The sequence below is a fragment of the Arachis hypogaea genome, chromosome 15 (assembly GCF_003086295.3).
Source record: "Arachis hypogaea cultivar Tifrunner chromosome 15, arahy.Tifrunner.gnm2.J5K5, whole genome shotgun sequence".
In the NCBI taxonomy this organism is placed as follows: domain Eukaryota; kingdom Viridiplantae; phylum Streptophyta; class Magnoliopsida; order Fabales; family Fabaceae; genus Arachis; species Arachis hypogaea.
In genome coordinates this window covers 56349748-56355299 of record NC_092050.1, presented here as the reverse complement: position 1 = coordinate 56355299, position 5552 = coordinate 56349748, and positions in this window count along the sequence as shown.

The following is a 5552-nucleotide window of genomic DNA, read 5'->3' as shown; positions in this document are numbered from 1 at the left end:
TTGCCTATAGAGGCTCTCATGTTTCCTTCGGGAGAGATTAGGATATACGGTTGTCAACTAATTTCATAATGTACCCTAGCCGACCTAAACTTCACAGGTCGCGACTAGTGGCTATTTACTTATGTTATATATATCTATCTGTTATCTATCTCTTAATCTCCTCTATGCCTTGTCCGTATATCGTTTTCGGCTTCACGGTTTATCTTTTGTTGTCGAAACGTGAGAGATACGTCTTCGCGATTTTATTTCTACTCTTTTCAGGCTTCTCGATTAATACTCCTTTCGAAATTACCTATATTTATTTATTAAAAATCCACCTGAGAGTCATACCACCATAATATCATTGACTTATGACTCGAGCATAAGGATTTGAATATTAGGGTGTTACAAATGCCACTCTCTGTAATTGAGAAACTTGGGATCTTTGAGGTGCAAGCCGCCAAAATCTCATTGGAGATGGCAGACAACTCAAGAAAACAGGCTTATGGACAAGTAGAGGACGTGTTAGTAAAGGTTGAAGGCCTTTAAATCCCTGCTGATTTCATAATCCTAGACACTGGGAAGGATGAGGATGAATCCATCATCCTTGGAAGACCCTTCCTAGCCATAGCAAAAGCTGTGATTAATGTGGACAGAGGAGAGTTGGTCCTTCAACTGAATGAGGACTGCCTTGTGTTTAAGACTCAAGGTTCTCCTTCTGTAACCATGGAGAGGAAGCATGAAAAGCTTCTCTCACTGCAGAGTCAACCAAAGCCTCCACAGTCAAACTCTAAGTTTGGTGTTGGGAGGCCACAACCAAACTCTAAGTTTGGTGTTGAACCCCCATATTCAAACTCTAAGTTTGGTGTTGGGAGGTTCCAACCTTGCTCTGATTATCTGTGAGGCTCCATGAGAGCTCACTGTCAAGCTATTGACATTAAAGAAGCGCTTGTTGGGAGGCAACCCAATGTTATTTAATCATATCTATTTTATTTTCTTTTTGTTATTTCGTGTTTTATTAGGATGATGATCATGTGGAGTCACAAAAACTACTAAAAAATAAAAAATAGAATGAAAAATAGCTTTTAAAAATAGCACCCCCTGGAGGAGGAGCATTCTGGTGTTTAAACGCCAGAAACAAGCATCTGTCTGGCGTTTAACGCCAGAAACAAGCATCTACCTGGCGTTAAACACCAGAAACAGGCTACATTTGGGCGTTTAATGCCAGAAACAAGCAGCAATCTGGCGTTAAATGCCAGGATTGCACAGCAAGGGCGTTTTACAAGCCTAATTGGAGGAGGGATGTTAAGTCCTTGATCCCTTAGGATCTGTGGATCCCACATGATCCCCTCAGGATCTATGGGCCCCACAGGATCCCTACCTTTTCTTCTCTCCTCTTCACACCTTTTCATAACCCTCTTCCCCAAATACCCTTCACCAATCACCTCAATCACTCTTCCCCATCACCCCCTCACCACTCACATCCATCTTCTCTTCCCCATAAACCCCACCTACCTCTAAAATTTAACTTCTTTTCCCTCCCAAATCCAACCCTAATGGCCGAACCCTAAACCTCCCCTCACCCCTATATAAACCCCTCATTCCTTCTTCATTTTCACACATCATAACCACCTTAAACCCCCAGTGGCCAAACCATTCACACACCTCCATCTTCTCCATTTTCTTCTTCTTCTACCACTTCCTTTCTTCTTTTGTTCAGGGACGAGCAAATCTTTTAAGTTTGGTATGGTAAAAAGCATTGCTTTTTGTTTTTTCATAACCATTAATGGCACCTAAGACTAGAGAAACCTCAAGAAAGAGGAAAGGGAAGACAAAAGCTTCCACCTCTGAGTCATGGAAGATGGAGAGATTCATCTCAAATGTCCATAGCTCAGTGGTAGAGCATTTGACTGCACAACAAGAGAGCCCACTCATGGACCTTAACAAGAGCATGAGGAAATTCCTCACCATAAAATCCCTGAGATGCCTCAGGGGATGGACTTTCCTCCACAGAATTATTAGGAGCAAATCAATACCTCCCTAGGAGAATTAAGTTCCAACATGGGAAAACTAAGGATGGAGCACCAAGAGCACTCCATCATCCTCCATGAGATTAGAGAAGATCAAAGAGCTATGAGGGAGGAGCAACAAAGACAAGGAAGAGACATAGAGGAGCTCAAGAGCACCATTGGTTCTTCAAGAAGAGGAAGACATCACCCTCACTAAGGTAGACCCGTTCCTTAATCTCCTTGTTCTTATTTTCCTATTTTTCATTTACTATGCTTTATGTTTATGTTTGTGTCTTATTACATGATCATTAGTATTTAAGTGTCCATGCCTTAAAGTTATGAATGTCCTATGAATCCATCACCTCTCTTAAATGAAAAATGTTCTAAAAACAAAAGAACAAGAAGTACAGGGTTTCGAATTCATCCTTGAAACTAGTTTAATTATTTTGATATGGTGACAATACTTTTTGTTTTTTGAATGAATCCTGAATAGTGCATATGTCTTTTGAAATTGTTGTTTATGAATATGTTGGCTCTTGAAGAATGATGAAAAAGGAGACATGTTATTTGATAATCTGAAAAATCATAAAATTGTTTCTTGAAGCAAGAAAAAGTAGTGAATAGAGAAGAGCTTGCGAAAAAAAAAGGGAAAAGAAAAATGGCAAAAAAAAAAAGAGAAAGAGAAAGAAAAAGCAAGCAGAAAAAGCCAATAGCCCTTAAAACCAAAAAGCAAGGGTAATAAAAAGGATCCAAGGCTTTGAGCATCAGTGGATAGGAGGGTCTAAAGGAATAAAATCCTGGCCTAAGCGGCTAAACCAAGCTGTCCCTGACCATGTGCTTGTGGCGTGAAGGTGTCAAGTGAAAACTTGAGACTGAGTGGTTAAAGTCAAGGTCCAAAGCAAAAAAAAGAATGTGCTTAAGAACCCTGGACACCTCTAATTGGGGACTTTAGCAAAGCTGAGTCACAATCTGAAAAGGTTTACCCAGTTATGCGTCTGTGGCATTTATGTATCCGGTGGTAATACTAGAAAACAAAGTGCTTAGGGCTACGGCCAAGACTCATAAAGTAGCTGTGTTCAAGAATCAACATACTGAACTAGGAGAATCAATAACACTATCTGAATTCTAAGTTCCTATTGATGACAAGTCATCTTAGCCTAGTTTCACTAGTCTTTTTCCTTTGTTTTCATTTAGTTTTATACACTTTCTTAAGCCATAAGTAAGCCAATTGGGTTGAATTTCATGTTTCCTTTGATTCAATTAACCAGGGATAAATTGATGCATTTTCATGAGTTTTTGTGCCATAATTGCTCATGTGACAAGAAGAAGAATAACTCTCATGATTATGGCATAGCTTTGATACAATTGTTGATTGATGATAGGTGGAATAAAGCTTGGAAGAAGGTTGCAAGAATGGGCTTGAAAAGAGGGATCAACGTTTGAGCTAACGTTTGCCTCAAACATTAACTCAAATGTGAGAAGCAGCTGAAGAACACCCCTGGATGTCGCCAACGTTTGCGCCAACGTTTGCCTCAAACGTTGAGGCAAACGTTGGCTGAAGAAGAAATAGGGGAAGGAGCCAACGTTTGCGCCAACGTTTACCTCAAACGTGAGGTCAAACGTTGGCGCCAAAAAGAAAAGAAATAGCATTCCTGGGCACAGCAACGTTTGAGCCAACGTTTGCCTCAAACGTGAGGTCAAACGTTGGCTACATTTTGGCAATAAAGAGCATGGAAGAGCACCCTTAATTGATGGGTTAGATGAGCTACGTTTGCGCCAACGTTTGCCTCAAACGTTGGGCCAAACGTTGGCCAAAAAGGGAGCCTGGGAAGACCCACGTTTGAGCTCACGTTTGACCTCAAACGTTGGCTCAAACGTGGATGACAGCAAATGGGCTATCTGCATAATGCCTCACACAAGGGACGTTTGAGTCAACGTTTTCCTCAAACGTTGACTCAAACGTGAATGGTTCATGGCCCGGTTCACAAATGGATTTCTTCCCAACACCAAGAACAATCAACGGAGGCTATTATCAACCCAATTCCATCAAGACTAAAAGCCCAATTCAAGGCTTAATGATCATTTGAAGAAAGTGTATAAATAGCTTAGGATTTGAAATTTTAGGGGAGCTTTTTCTTTTTAGAGTTTTCTTTAAAAATTCTCATAGTATTCACAGTAGAGAGCTTTTGGGTTTTGAGCTGTTTGGAGATTCTGAGTCTTGGGGAAGGAGAATTGAATTCTCTTCCTCTTAGTTTTCTTGTTTTTCAATTTCATCTACACTTGTCTTGAGTCTTGGGTGTTGAAGAATTGAGGAAATTTTGTCTCAATCTCACCTTGAGATCTCTCTGTTTTTCTTACTGCAGCTTCTGGAAAATTGAACTTGGATTTACATTTCTACATTGCTCTCTTCTTTAATTTGGCATTTGCTCTCTAAATTTGGATCTAAGAAGGCATTGAGATCTAGACTTAGTTATCTAGTCTCTTGGGTCCTGAGATCTATTGGTTTCCATTTTAATTTCCTTGTTTAATTACTACACCAAGTTTATTTTCCTTTTAGTTTTGAGATCCGGTTCAACTAATTACATCAACTACTCTTCATTCTGTTAAGTTTTGCTTTTCCCTGTTTAATTCCTGCAGATCCAATTCCCATTTCCCTTTTATTTTTCAAGTCATTTATATTTCTTGCACTTTAAGATTCAGCTCTTTTTCTTTTTGTTCCCTTTAATTTCCTGCAAATCACCCACTCCCCTTTACATTCTATGCAATTTAATTCCTGTCAACACAATTTCACACAATCAACACTTGTTTGCTTGACTAATTCAACCACTAAACTAAAGTTGCTCAATCCTTCAATCCTTGTGGGATCGACCACACTCCCGTGAGTTTTATTACTTGTGCGACCCGGTACACTTGCCGGTGAGTTTTGTGTCGGATCATTTTTCGCACATCAAGTTTTTGGCGCTGTTGCCGGGGATTGAATAGATTGACAATGATTAAGTGAGGTGGTAGTTTAGATCAAGCACTTTTTCTTTAATTTTGACTAACCTACTAACTGTTTGAATTTTTGCTTAAGCTAACTAAAACTTCATTCTAGCAATAGATTGAAGTATCACTGGTTGTGTGTTTCTCTTGTTTTGTTTGTATGTCAGGTACAGAGAGAGCTACTCCTATCTTATCTGAAGCTGACCAGAGGACTCTCAGGAGATTAAGAAGAGCTGAAAGAGGGAAAGGTATTGTTGGAGAGGAAGAATCTGAGGAAGAATACCATGAGATGGAAGGAGATCCATCTAATCCCAATCCACCACAGAGGAGAGTGTTGGCCTCCTACACTTTTGCAAATCCCAGACACTGTGGAAGCAGCATCTTAACTCCCAATGTCAATGCAAACAATTTTGAGCTAAAACCATAACTCATTACACTTGTCCAGAACAATTGTTCCTATGAAGGTAGCCCATTGGAAGATCCCAACCAGCATTTATCTACCTTTTTAAGGATTTGTGACATTGTCAAATCCAATGGCGTGAATCCTGAAACTTACAAGCTTCTGTTGTTCCCGTTCTCATT